The following is a 15,450-nucleotide window of genomic DNA, read 5'->3' on the forward strand; positions in this document are numbered from 1 at the left end:
AAGGGGAAGCGTTAAGATATCTGGATAAATTTTTTGAATAGCAGGGTTTTGATTTCTTTTCGAAAAGATTTGAAGTCGCTCGATGATGTCAGCAAGTTGGAGATGGAGTGGTCTAGTTTCGCTGCTTGCGTCGCTAGTAGGTGGTCAAACATCTTCTTGCGCTGAGTGCCTTTGAATGGGGGGTAGGTAAATGGGGTTTGAATTCTCCTTTGTCTAGTAGTAAGGTTCCGATATTGCTTTGAATAAAAGATAGTATAATTTGAATTGAATTCGTGCTTATATAGGTAACCAGTGTGAGTCTAGGTAGGCAGTTGTGATATGGTCAAATTTTCTTAGCGAGTAAATCAATCTGAGAGCTGTGTTTTGTACAGTCTGTAATTGTTTTATCATGTTTGCAGGGCATGGTAGGTAGAGGATGTTGCAATAGTCCACTAGACCCAAGACAAGGGATTGGACTATGAGCCTATATTGCTCTTTCTCGAAGAATTTTCTTATTTTTCGTAAGTTGCGCATGATTAAAAATGCTTTCTGGGTAGTCTTGTTGATTTGGATTTGCATTGTGCAACATCTATCTATCATCTCTCCTAGGAGTTTAAGAGTGGACTGTATAGGGTAATTGGTGGCATTTATATCTAATTCTGTAATGGTGTCATATTCATTTGGGGCCCCAAAAAGGCACTAGGTCTTATTTTCGGGTAGGGCTTATTTTTTTCACGTACATGATCATTTCTCCCTTCCTCTCCTTCACTCCAATTCTTTCTCTTTGCTTTCCCCAACATGTGCAACATCTTTTTTCCCCTCTCACTCATCCCCTCTGCAGCATCTTTCTATCCCTCCATCCCCCTGTGCAGCAGAACCCTTGCCCAGCTTCCATCCTTCCCTTCCTCCCTCCCATCCCTCATGCAACAAAACCCTTTGGCCAGCTTCCATCCTTCCCTCCCTCCCATCCCCCTTTGCAGCAGAACCCTTTGCCCAGCTTCCATCCTTCCCTTCCTCCCATCCCTCATGCAGCAGAACCCTTGAGCACCTGCCGCTGCACCCACCATGCAGACGAACCGCCATTGACCCTCAGTCCTTCACTCCCAACCGATCCCTGCCAACCAGGACCATAAATACCGTGCTGCAGAGGAGCGTCGTGCCAGCAGCGCTCACAGGCTGCTTCGCGGCTTTCTCTCTGGGACCTTCTGTGTACTGATGACGTCATTTATGGTCTCGGTTGGCGGGGATCGGTTGGGAGGGAGGGATGGAGGGTCAGCAGGGGGTTCAGCTGCGCGGCAGGGTGGGAGGAAGCACGGCTGCCTAAGACTAGGGCTTATTTAGCTTATTTTCGGGGGTAGGGCTTACATTAAGACCTACCCCGAAAATCATGCTAGGACTTATTTTCAGGGTAAGTCTTATTTTTGTTGAAGCATCTTCAAGGGATTTTCCGAAAGAAGCCAATATGCTGAAATATCACTTAGTTGATGTGCCACTTCCTGCGTATATTGTTGTTCTGACTGAACAATCACTACACCACCTTTATCAGCACACAATATCATCAAATTCCTATTGTCACGCAATTCTATTAATGCATGATATTAAATTGAACTTTAGACATCATACTCTCCATCTGTATGATATCTTTAGGAACTGCTTCTTGAAATGTAGCAGCGAACACTCAATAGAAAAGTGCTGCTTCTGAAGGCCTTTTAAAATAAGATTTCTCTTGTCCATTGATAACACGTGACTATGTTTAAAGAATAATTGATTGTTAGCACCTAATTGGCTAATTAGTTTGTGCACAGATCTGGGATCCGTGCCCAAATTTATGTGACCTATGCAGAATCTTAAAATTTGCCCCATAATGCAGTGGATACAGTGCCCATAGCAGCCTGGGACAGATAAAGAGAATCTGTTGCTCAGCGGTGACACCTAATGGCCATACTTATAATTCATGCAGCTAATTCTAGAAAGACCTGATTCAGAGCTGAAGGAATCTTCTTTCCAACATACATATCAATCTGGAAAAATAAATCTCATCCCTTTCAGTCTTCATGCCCTGCTGACACACCCTCAGAATTTGGAATGCTGGAAGTGCAGGGGTCCAGGTGTGAAGAAGGTTACGGTAGATGTGGGTCTCTGTTTGGGAGGAGGTTATGAATGAGATGCTCAGAGTATGGGGGAGAGAGGGTTAAAGGTTACTAGGATCATGCACACAGCAATCACATGAGCTTTCATTCCACTCAGAAAATAAGGGCAAAAAACATGAGGGCTCTACAAATCAAAGCCCTGGCCCTGTAACCCATCAGGGATTGAGTCCAATTGAACTGGTGCAGAAGAGCAAAATGGAACTGCCAGGCCCATAAAAAGCACTAGTTAACCTAGGAGACCTCTGCAGCCTAATGCGGGATTTTCTTGCGTGCTAAGCCTATTTCCAGCATGGCCATAAAAGTGGCATGTTTCCATTTGCTGAATATCTGGCATAAGAACATAAGAACTGCCATACTGGGACAGACCGAAGGTCCATCAAGCCCAGTATCCTGTTTCCTACTATCTACAGTGGCAAACCCGGGTCCCAAGTACCTATCTAGATCCCAAGTAGCAAAGCAGATTTTAAGCTGCTTATCCATGACGGGTAGCAGTTGGACTTATCCTAGGAATAAACAGTTGATTTCCCCAAGTCATCTCAATAATGGCCTATGGACTTCTCTTTTAGGAAATGATCCAAACCTTTTTTAAACCCTGCTAAGCTAACTGATTTCACCACATTCTCCGGCAACAAATTCCAGAGTTTAATTATACATTGTGTGAAGAAATATTTTCTCCAGTTCCTTTTAAATCTACTACTTAGTAGCTTCATCGCATGTCCCCTAGTCCTAGTATTTTTGGAAAGAGTGAACAAGCTATTCACATCTCCCCTTTCCACTCCACTCACATAGCTATAGTTTGGGTTCCATCTTTCCCACATGCATCAGTTTGCACTTTGATACATTAAATGTCATCTGCCATTTTGACGCCCAGTCTTCCAGTCTCACAAGGTCCTCTTGCAATTTTTCCCAATGCTCTTGCGATTTAACAACTTTAAACAACTTTGTGTCATCAGCAAATTTAATTATCTCAACTGGTTATTCCCATCTCTAGATCATTGATAAATATGTTAAAAAGCAGCAGTCCCAGCATAGACCCCTGTGTGCTAACGATAGCATGGCGAGATCCTAACAAGAACTGAAGCAGAACGAGACTTAGGGGTGATCGTCAGTGAGAACATGAAGACTGCCAATCAAGTGGAGCAAGCTTCATCCAAAGCAAGGCAAATCATAGGTTGCATACGCAGGAGTTTTGTCAGCCATAAGCCTGAAGTCATTATGCCATTGTATAGATCCATGGTGAGGCCCCACCTGGAATACTGTGTGCAATTCTGGAGGCCGCATTACCGTAAGGATGTGCTGAGACTGGAGTCGGTCCAGAGAATGGCCACCCGAATAGTCTCGGGACTCAAGGATCTTCCGTACGAGGAACGGCTGGATAAGATGCAGCTGTACTCACTCAAGGAACGCAGAGAGAGGGGTGACATTATCGAGACATTCAAGTATCTCACGGGCCGCATCGAGGTGGAAGAAGATATCTTCTTTTTCAAGGGTCCCACGGCAACAAGGGGGCATCCGTGGAAAATCAGGGGCGGGAAACTGCACGGGGACACCAGGAAATTCTTTTTCACTGAAAGGTGGTTGATCGCTGGAATAGTCTTCCACTTCAGGTTATTGAGGCCAGCAGCGTGCCTGATTTTAAGACCAAATGCGATAGACACGTGGGATCTATTCACAGAGAAAGGTAGGAGAGGGTCATTGGGGTGGGCAGACTAGATGGGCCATGGCCCTTATCTGCCGTCTATTTCTATGTTTCTATGAACTTACCAACTCTTATTTAGAAGGTGCTAAGGGCTCCCATATAGTAGACATGCTAACAGGTTAGGACACTGGTAATGTCAACATGCCAGCTGAACAGCACTTCCATGCCCATTCTCCATCCCTGATGTGCCCCAACTAAAAAATTTTTCAAAAATACCACAGGCTTAGCGTGCGCAGATGGTGTCGTGCATTAGGCCATTTTTCTGTGTTAGCGCTTAATGCAGCTTAGTGATAGGATCCCTTATGGCTCCTTTTACGAAGGTGCGCTAGGGCCTTAATGCACGGAATAGCGTGCGCTAAATTGCCATGCGCGCTTGCCGCTACTGCCTCCTTTTGAGCAGGCGGTAGATTTTCGGCTAGCGCACACTATAGTGTGCGCTAATCCGGTGTGTGTGCTAAAAACGCTAGTACACCGTCATAAAAAGAGTCCTTAGTTATTTAACTTTGCTATTTTTATTATTACTTCATTTTGTAATGTTTTATTTGTTTCCATCTTATTCTAGAAGGATTTTGTGGTTCTTTAGAACATTCTTTTCTATTTTAATCATTTTGTCTTGTGCACTGCATTAATCCCCCCCCCCCCCGCACTTTTTACTAAACCGCGATAGTGTTTTTTTAGCACAGGGAGCTGCACTGAATGCTCCGCGCTGCTCCCGATGCTCATAGAGTTCCTATGAGCATCGGGAGCAGTGCGGAGCATTCAGTGCTGCTTCCTGCGCCAATAACTGCTATCGTGGTTTAGTAAAAGGGAGGGGGGGTAAGAGTGGTATATGAAGCGTTAAATAAACCATAAACATATTCAAAATGCACTATAAGTACCTTCACTAAACAGCAATAAACCACACATTCCAAAATAAAAGAAAGGCATGGAAAAACAAACCCATTCTCCCCAATAGCACATGTTGGGTTTTGGTTGTTTATTTTAAATATCTTTATTCATTTTAAAAGCCAACATCAAGTGCAACATATTATCAAGCAATGTACAAATAGACAGCACTTAATTCTATCAAATGATATAATCTAATATAATAAAACGCTAGCCGCGCATGCGCATTCCATCTGCATGTTCTGTTTTCCGTGCACTGTAGGGCACCGGTAGGAGTGCGCATGCGCGCGAAGCTCTCTCTCTCCCTCCCTCCCCCCCGAGGCGGATGTCGGCCGCGGCAGCTGTCAGTGGCCCGAGGCGGATGTCGGCCGCGGTGACTGTCGGCGGTTGCAGGCCACAGTGGCTGCTGGCCGCTGCGGCTGTCAGCGGCTGCAGGCCGCGGTGGCCGAGCCCGGACGGCATCTATATAATAAAACCGTAGGCGGCGCATGCGCAGTCTTATCGGCGTGCTTCCGTGATCCGTATGTCCGTGGCCGCCAAGACTGCAGCATGCCCCGCTCTTTCTACGGCCCCACGCGGCACTTCACTCCATTTTCGCCAGAGCGGTTTGCCCAGATAGGGGAAGCTGAACAGCTCACTCCCGCCTCTGCTCGACTTCCTGTTCACAACCCCCCCCCCCCAAACAACCGCATAGGAAAAACTCACTCCCTACTCTCCTGCCACGGCGGTTTCTCCACATAGGGAAAAACTCAATCAATGCTTCCTCTACTCGGCACGGCGCTTTACCCGGCAGACATTGAATAAAAGGTTGCCTCCCCCTGCCGCTCTGAATACCTGACCGGCTAACTTTAAAACCGCGGCTGCAGCTGCTTTGAAGACCTGGCCTGGCCGCCTAACTTTAAAACCAATCTTGCGTCCGGCCGCAGCTTTGGACAGAGGGGCAGCATTTTTGTGGGAGCCGGCCTTCGGAGAGGCTTGCAACGTGGAGACGGATGCGAGAGGGGCTGCCGCCGGAAGGGCTTTGGTAGAGGAGCCAGCCAGACCGCGCACTCACAGTCTGCCTGTCAGTGGCGGCTCCTCAATCTCGCCTCTGCAGTCGGGCGGTGAGGGAGGCGGGGAAGGCAGCCGCTGCTCCCGGAATCCACTGTTGTTGCCATTGCCGCCACCTCCTCCTCCCCGGCCTAGGTGCGCAGCGTTGGGAGCGGGGCCCGGCGACGGATGCAGCAGTAGTGGCGGCTCAGGGGGGGGCGGTGATGGCGGCGATTCCTCCCGCGCGGGGAGTCTCTGGGTAGGTTCAGGGATGCGCGGGGTATGTTCAATAATCACCCATACCCCTAAACTCACACGCAGCCGACCAGCACGGAAGCCCCGCCCCGACCGGCTCCTCCAGGCCAACGACGCTCACAGGCCTAAGTCGGCCAGCCAAAGCAACGGATCCGATGCAGCAAAAACGGCCGATCCCCTAGCAAGTAGCCTGCATGCTGCTCCCGAAGCTGTAACTCAGGTTATTTCAGTGAAAGTGTGAAGGGAAAAGGTGGAGAGATAGAAAGCAGAGAAGCTGCAGAAATCTCTCTCTCTATCAATTTCTCTATCATTAAACAACTTTCAAGATAGAAAGCAGGGAAGCTGCAGAATTTTATGACTTTTATTATGATTTAAAAATCCTGAACTTTACTTAAGTCCTTTCTTTGCAGTTTCCAAGTATCTGATCATTTTAAATGTATTATTTTAAAGTTTCCTTTTCAGTAGCAAAAGGGGGCCAGGGAGTGAACTTGCTTTGCTTTGGGGGGAGGGGTGTGCTGGGTGCAGGGAGCAATCTTTATTTGCTTTGGGGAGGATATAGAAGGGGGCCATAGAGAAAGACAAAGAAAGGCAGGCAAGTGGCCATGGAGATATAAAGCCAGACAGCGCACGAGAACGAAAGACAGTGGGCACGGAGAGAGACAGAAAGAAAGAAAGACAGACAGACAGGGGACCAGATGGAGAGAGACAGACAGAAAAAAAGACCAACAGAGGGAAGGAAAGAGACAGAAAGAAAGACAGACAGAGGGAAGGAAAGAGACAGAAAGAAAGGAAGAAAGAGACAGGGGCAGGGAGACACACAGAAAGAAAGACATATATTCTAGCACCCGTTAATTTAACGGGCTTAAACACTAGTTTAAAAATAAAACAGGTAAGTTTTTAAAGTCCTGAAAAGCCGTCGGCCGTGAAGTATGCAGGCGGCATACTACACGGCCGATGGCTTTTCAAATCCCCCACTACCACCACTGCCGCTGTACCTTTTAAAACTCTCCCCCCTCCCCCCCCAAGCTTTGTGGTTAAGGCATGGCTTCTTCGGGCAGCAGCAGCGTTTAAAATTCGCTGCTGTTGCCGGCTTCAGGCCTTCCTCTCTGGCGGGTCCTGCCTACTTCATGTTTTCATGAAGTAGACAGAACCCGCCAGAGAGGAAGACCTGAAGCCTGCAACAGCAATTAATTATAAATCTATCCTCTGCATCCCTATCCATTCAATGTTTTCCCTCTGTATCTCTTTCCCTAGCCTACCACATGTTCAGTATCTCTTCTCTGTGTCTCTATCTTACTCTGTCCAGCATTCCCCTCTGTGCCACTATTCCTCCCTTTGTGTCCAGTATTGCCTCTCTGAGTTCCTATTTCTAAGCTCCCTCCATACCCAGCATCTCTTTGCTGTTTTCCTGAACCTTCAGGGGGAGCAGGAAAAAGGGGATGATGGACAGGGGAAGAGGTGCTGATGGACAGGGGGGGGCAGAAAAATGAAGGCAGGCCTACTGCTGGACAGGAAGGAGGTGATGATGGACAGGGGGGGAGGTAAAACAAAGGGAGAAGGGCTGCTGCTGGATAAGGTGAGCAGTGATGGGGTGGTGGAGGACACAGGGGAGGTAAAAGTAAGGGAGAATGGACAGGGGGAGCAGGCAAGGGGTGGTGGTGGACAGCCAAGGAAAAAAAAAAGAAAGACAGTAATACAGAAAGCGGCAAAGGAGAGAGAAAAAAAAATAAAGACAGACACATACACATATATTCTAGCACCCGTTAATGTAACGGGCTATAAGACTAGTGAAATAATAAAAACATATCCCTTCCCACCCACCCACCCTTCCATATAGTATAAAGACAATCAAGAATAATACAAATGATCAAGATCAACAAATTACAATCAATTAATAAATTAAAGGCATATCCCCCCCCTCCCTCCCCCATCCCTCCTAGACGTGTATAATCAAAGGGCTAAAACCAATAATCAATCTTTACAAAATTTTGTCAATGGGTCCCAAACTTCCTTGAATTTCTTATAATGTCCCAACTGTATTGCTCTCATACGTTCAAATTTATAAGTTTGGCACAAGGATTCCCACCAAAAACTATAGTTTAACCCAGTGGGTCCCAACCCTGTCCTGGGGGACCACCAGGTCAGTCGGGTTTTCAGGATAGCCCTAATGAATATGCATGGAGCAGATTTGCATGCCTGGCACCTCCATTATATGCAGATCGCTCTCATGCTTATTCATTAGGGTTATCCTGAAAACCCGACTGGCCTGGTGGTCCCCCAGGACAGGGTTGGGAACCACTGGTTTAACCTATCCCAATTTTTCAAAATAAGCTGTATGGCAACTCCCGTCAGGATAAAAAGTAATCTATTATTACATGTTAACGTGCTTATCACCCTTTGATGAATTCCCCCCAAGGGGCTCATTTACTAACAGTGTATGGTTACCCATATGGATCCTGTAGTAGACAGCATGTACTTACGACATTAGTGTGGCCTAACCATTACATTAGTGAATGAACTCCTAAATAAAGCAATCACGTCTGAGTGCTGTGTTTATTATTTACGGCCTTGGAAAACAGTTTTAAAAATTACAGTAATGAATCTTGTGCTATCTTCTTCAGCAGTCTCTGTGTTCTAATGATAAAGTATGAACAGCCATCAGCCAATCAGATCATTCCATTCTACAAATGCCAGGAAGTGGCATACTAAATTCTAAATGCATTATCTGTTTCACTAGGTACAAAACTAGCCTGGAAGGCAATACACACATTAGTTCTTAATGTATATTAATGACAATGATAATTACTGCTGACCTTAAAGATGTCAAGAGCATTAGCTTATTAACAGGTTGAAAATGTACTGTAAGAGTAACCCATCAGTCAGAATCCACTGAGTTGTAATACATACTGGGATTAAAGCAAAACAAACTCATGTTACAATGGAAGTGTTCAGGACTAGAGAATGACAATTTCCCTACCCCATCCCCGTGGAGTTTTCTCGCTGTCCATGACCCATTCATGTAAACTCTGCCTTAACTGTACAAGCCTTGAACACACATGATTTTAAAGTGTTTGAGGCTTGTGCAGATGAGGATGGAGCTTAGGCATTGGTGGAATGAGGCATTATGACATCACAATCTGAGCTCTAGAATGTTGCTACTTAGGATTTTAAAGGGTTTGAAGCTTGTGCAGATGAGGACAGAGCTTAGGCATTGGTGGAATGAGGCATTATGACATCACAATCTGAGCTCTAGAATGTTGCTACTTAGGATTTAAAGGGTTGAGGCTTGTGCAGATGAGGATGGAGCTTAGGGATTGGTGGAATGAGGCATTATGACATCACAATCTGAGCTCTAGAATGTTGCTACTTAGGATATGAAGGGTTTGAGGCTTGTGCAGATGAGGATGGAGCTTAGGGATTGGTGGAATGAGGCATTATGACATCACAATCTGAGCTCTAGAATGTTGCTACTTATGATTTTAAAGTGTTTGAGGCCTGTGTAGACGAGGACAGAGTTTGCAAGAATGGGGCAGGGACAGGAAAAGAACTCACGGGGACGGGACAGGAAAATGAGTTCCTATGTGGACGGGGAAAAATTTGTCCCCGTGTCATTCTCTATTCAGGACCTATGGTTGCAGTGGTGACACCACTACTGTGCAAGAGACCATAGATTGATTATTGAGCCCAGATTTGACAATATAGGCCAGGTAAGACTGGGGACGCCGAGAAACAATCTTTGTGACCCCTGAAGGGAGGGAGTCATGCCAAACCCCAAGTGACTTTTGCTAGCTTAGCTCAGGAAGCAGGGCAATATCCCCCTAATGCTAGAAATTCACAACTAGCACCCAACTTTTCACATGCAAATTACAGAGTAAGGTCAGTTACATACGTACCTTAATTTAATGCAAACCAATAATTGGTGTTAATGAACAACTATAGGCTATAATTGTCCTTAATTGGCACTGGTTGGTACCAAATAGAAGTTACACATGTTATTGCCTTCAGTATTCAATAAATTATGCATTCCAATTCCAAAGTATACAACAGGGGTAGGGAACTCCGGTCCTCGAGAGCCGTATTCCAGTCGGGTTTTCAGGATTTCCCCAATGAATATGCATTGAAAGCAGTGCATGCAAATAGATCTCATGCATATTCATCCTGAAAACCCGATTGGATTCCAGCCCTCGAGGACCGGAGTTGCCCATGTCTGCTCTAGGCTAGGGGTGGGCAACTCCGATCCTCAAGGGCCGTAATCCAGTCGGGTTTTCAGGATTTCCCCAATGAATATGCATTGAAAGCAGTGCATGCAAATAGATCTCAGGCATATTAATTGGGGAAATCCTGAAAACCCAACTGGAATATGGCTCTCGAGGACCGGAGTTCCCTACCCCTGGTATACAACTTCAAGAGGATGTGGACCCGAAAGAAGCAAGGGCAGGTTAGAGGTGTGTCAGGCAATTATGCGCTGGGCTAAAGAATACACTGAATCAGAAGCCAAAGACTGGCCTCAACGACAAAACTGGAACACACAACAGGGAGTCGTGAGGACAAGATGTCAGAAGTCCAGCCAAGGGCGTATATTTCAAAAAGTCACTTTATTGATGAATATGTCACAATGGGTTATAGCAGGGGTAGGCAACCTCGAGAGCCGGAGCCAGGTCAGGTTTTCAGGATATCCACAATGAATATGTACGAGATGGATTTGCATGCACTGCCTCCTTGAGATGCAAATCTATCTCATGCATATTCATTGTGGATATCCTGAAAACCTGACCTGGCCCTGGCTCTCGAGGACCGGAATTGCCTACTCCTGGGTTATAGAATACCAGCAGGTTTTATGCCTAACTGCCTATGGTCAGGCGTGAGCATTTACACCAGCCAGGAGCCTAAAGTTAGGTGCATAAATGCTATGTAGTCCACTCCTGCTAATAGGAGTTGGGGCAAAGGCTCGTCGGCCAGCTCCAGCCCCTGCAACCTGGCATGACAGTTGCATATGACAAATCTTTTGTGACTTTTTAAGGCACAATTGAAGTCATATTATTTTTCTATGGCTTTCTGCTCTTGACCTTTTTCCTTACCTTATTCCTGCTATGGATCACCCTTTCTTCTTGACTTCTTAGCTTATATCCTTAATTGTTTGAGCAGAATTTCACTGTGACTTCCTTTCCTTTTTGTTCCACTCCTTCCCTTCCCCAACCTTTTTGCTTTTATCATAACCTCCCCTTTCTTTATCCCCCCTTGTATCCATTTTTGTTTGTACGTTGGTTGAATTTTTGTTTTTGCTTATTGCCTCCCTTGTTATGTCTTTTTAACTTTTGTTTTTATTTTCATTTAATAATATATCATTATTGTAAACCGCTTAGACTAACTGTGGTTGTATTTGTGGTATATCAAATAAATTGAAACTTAAACTTGAAACTTAAAGAAAGCTGCTGCGGCTGCCTTGATTCCCAAGGCTAGCCCTTTGAATTGTCTTATAAGAATCACATCTGTTCTGTGATCTTGCATATCCTTCACTTGGTAGGGACATGGTTACTCGCGCTAACAAGAAATCTACCTTGAGATGAGTGAACAGCTGCTGACACTCCTGTGCCATTAGATACAGCCGAGTCCTAATCAAGGCTGCTTTAAGGGACCCTTCAGGAGCATCCCAATGCTCCTTAACTAATACATCGATATCAGGATGCTAGGGGAGCAGAGGAGACCTGTTGGAAGTCCATGCTTAACTCCCATAAGGAGTCCACAATTAGCTCAACCAGAGCTGAGGGTCTGAACAGCCAGCAGACCATGGGGTCATCCCCTTGACTGAGGGCCACCACTGTATCTTGCGCACACGCTCCGGCCTACAATCTTGTATCTCCCGATAGGGAGGACTCGCTCTGTGACGGTAAAGGCATGCAAATAGACTCCTCATCATTTGAGTCTCCCTTGGAAAGGCTCACCAGATCCTGGCCAAGCTTTGACACTAAGGTAGATGCACTCTGGGAACCCAAGCCCCCTCGTGCCCCCCCCTCCTCCCGTGCATTGCCAGTCTTCTGGGGATCTCAACCATCCAGATAATCTCTCCACATTAGATTGACAAATTCTGGAGAAAATGTCTTATTAGGCAGCGTGGCGCCACCTTTAGATGACTCCAGCTTGTGTCTCTTGGGCTATGTGACCCGCACACTCTTGAACTTACAATGACCGCTATTTCAGGGCTCTGGAAGGGATTTACTCCCAACTGATCGACCCACCCCCCACCCCCAACCATTCTTCAGCCCTAGAGGGCAAAGAGGAGGCTAAATCGATCGTTTCCACCCCCCTTCACATGCTGCACGGCATGTGGTGCAAGGGTGCTCTTTGTTTGCCCATCCAGCATAAACCTGGCTTGAATTGAGGGTAATGAAGCCAGAGGACTCCATCCCAGTCAGTTTTGAGGCAAAATGAGGTGTTTCGGAGGTTCTGGAGAACTCTGAGAAGAAATTGGGAAATTCAAGATGGCTGCTGTGGCAGCATTTTGGCGCCAAAAAAACAGCTCCAAAATGGTTTTACTAAAATTTTTAAAAAGCAGCAATTTAGAATTTTAGAGGTGGGGAAATCTAAGGGAAAGGGCAGAAACCTAAAAAAAGGTTTTAAAGCAGGGGTGTCCAACCTTTTGGCTTCCCTGGGCCACATTGGCCGAAAAAAAATGTTTCTGGGGCTGCACAAACACGCAAACGCTGCAGCAAGACAGAGGAGGGAGCCGGCAAGATGGTAAACACCCAGGGGCAGCAGAAGAAAACACTGCATCGCCCTCGACCGGGGCCGCACAAAATACTTCATAGGGCCACATGCAACCCTTGGGCCGCAGGTTGGACACTCCTATTTTATAGACACCCACCCTCCCTGCCGATTTTCCTCCCTGCCGCTGGAAATGTGCTGCAGCCTGACTCAGCTCCAAAGGTAGCTGGATCTGGGAGAAGAAATCACTGCCTCAAAAGGAGTGCTCCTCCAGCGCTGAATCTCAAACCCTGCAGACCTCATAGATCCCTCTCACCCTATCCTCATCTTAACGCCCCCCCCCCCCCCCTTCAGCGAGGATCAATGAGGTTCGCAGGAGTTAAGGAATGGCCACTTTCTTTTTAAGGCCATGCACTTTTAGTGCTGTGGCATTTGCAAGATCCTCTTTTTAACTTCTATCTTTTCTGGCTTCTGTTGGTGGTCGGGATTGCTGGTATTGAATACTGGAGGTGAGGGTGTATAATGTTGTATTGATTCTACAGCCTCTCTCTTTCTGTGGGTAGAACTGTGAGATTTTTTGTTGTGCCCAGCTTTTCTGAAGCCCAGTGTCCCAAATGCCTCCTGCTTGGAGGCCCCACGGAAGTAAAGTGCACGGCCTTAAAAAGAAAGCAGCCGTGACGAGGGGGTCCGCAGAGATCCTTGTTTTAACTCCTGTGGATCTCACGGATCCCACTCACCCCACCCCCAAGGTGAGATTTGTAAGGGCATGCGATTAAGATCTGTGAGGTCCGTGTTTTACCCACTCCCCTTGCAGGGGGAAAAAAACCGATGCCAAATAGACAAGTCATTTCCTTCCATTCTTCAGTCTTGCTCAAGAGGAGGTCTGCTCTTAAGGTAGTCGGATCCTGATGGCATGGTGGGTTTATTGAATTACCGTGAGCAGGGCAGGATTAATTCATCGAGGGCCCCTAGGCACCCAAGTACACTGGGGCCCCCGCCCCGCCCCACCCCACCATGCGCCCAGGCGGAAACAGGAAGCTGCATCAGAGGGAAGCTTTGGGGAAAGCAGCACCGCTTGCACAATTACAGTTCCTGTTGCCTTTCTTACCCGCGTTGCTTGCTTGTCTTACTTTCGTCGATGGGGGGGGGGCCGCGTTGCCGATCGGGGGGGGCCCGCATTGCCGATCGATGCTGGAGGGGCCCATCTCCGTTTGGAAAAAACAGTGTTGATGCTCTCCTTCATCGGGCCCTCCTGACCATTTCGGGCCCTAAGCACGTGCCTACTTGGCATATTGGTTAATCCTGCCCTGACCGTGAGGATGGGGTGACCCCTTATATGATTTTCTTTGTTGATAGACTGGAAGCTGAAAAATGTTAACAAACTTGAGGAAGACTACTCTGGATCACCAAGTATAACTGGCTGCTGCTGTTCCTCATCCACATACCACCAGGACTGAGCAATGTCTTTCAAATGGACTGATATTTGAGCTTTTATTTTGACCCTGACTGCATTGAGCGGAGGCATTGTTCTAATCTAAAGTGTCATTTAGGATGGTAATAAAATGTGTATACGCCTAAAAAAAAAGGTAGTCGGATCCTGGAAAATCCTGTTTTGTTTTGTTTTTACCAGGATCTCAGGTCCGTGTTTTACCCCTTTCCGGATCTCAATCCTATTCAATGAGGATCCTGGAAATCCCGGTTTTACCTTGTTCCTTGATCCGATCTTGTTTGCAGGGCAGACTAGTCTGGCACGTGAGCCTCGATCACCACCGTGATTAACGTGAATATTAATGAGGCACGACATCACGAGCCATCTAGCCCCCGAAAGCGTAGGGCTAGAGCTGGCTACGGCAACTTAGTTGGCAATTACCTTGTCACTCCCCAACACTGTGATTTCATTCTTCAAGAACGGGGAGCGGTTTGCACCCCGGCCATAAGACGCACTGTCGTGTTGCAGTGGCAGCTCTTGGTTAGATACAGCCATGCACTGTGCCTCGGGTCAAGGAAGCCGGAGGCTCCGGTGTTTGCACAAAGTAACGGCCATTCATCAGACTGACAGCTGTACCAGCAGAGCGGAGCGGTAAATTGTGCTTTAAGTTGTTATATTTTATATACTTTCGAATGAGTTGTGTCTCTCTCTATATATATGAAGTTAAGAATTAGTTTTTCTAGAGGGGTTAACATGGAGGTTTCCGTAGTGTAGTGGTTATCACGTTCGCCTAACACGCGAAAGGTCCCCGGTTCGAAACCGGGCGGAAACATGGGAATTTTTTTTCCTACTTAATTTAAATTGTTCTAAATCTATTAATTCATATTTCATTGCTTTAGTACTACCTAGAATTAGGTTGCAGTTCAAACAGTTCAGTTCCCAGGCAGCAACCTAATACATTTTTATATGGTTGTTTTTCAAAGTGGGCAACTCTCTAAAGCTTAGGGAACCCGGTAAAACCAGGATTTGCAGGATTCTCAGGATCTCCAGGATGTAGGGTCATGAAAGCATGTACAATGGAGTGCCTCTGTTAAAAACGTCAGAAATGTGCAGGAAACATTTTTAATTGTGAAATTTCTTCTCTAATACATAATGATCATAAGTATTTGAAGTTCAAAATAATGTGGATTTCTCCAGTATAACCAGAGGAAGAATATACAGTACTGTAGTTTCAAAATCCATGTATAGTAAATACAAAGAATGCAGGGGTCCTTTCACTAAGCTGCAGCCAATTTACCCCCCTTATCAAGCTGCATTAGTGG

The 15,450-nt window shown here is 46.4% G+C and overlaps 1 non-coding gene across 1 annotated transcript; it reads left to right on the forward strand.

Moving 5' to 3' along the window:
• Positions 1 to 14,887: 14,887 nt before the first annotated feature.
• Positions 14,888 to 14,960, forward strand: TRNAV-AAC. Its single transcript has one exon. It is a non-coding gene; the product is annotated as a tRNA-Val (tRNA).
• Positions 14,961 to 15,450: the final 490 nt, after the last annotated feature.

Source organism: Geotrypetes seraphini, chromosome 9 (genome assembly GCF_902459505.1).
Source record: "Geotrypetes seraphini chromosome 9, aGeoSer1.1, whole genome shotgun sequence".
Lineage (NCBI taxonomy): Eukaryota > Metazoa > Chordata > Amphibia > Gymnophiona > Dermophiidae > Geotrypetes > Geotrypetes seraphini.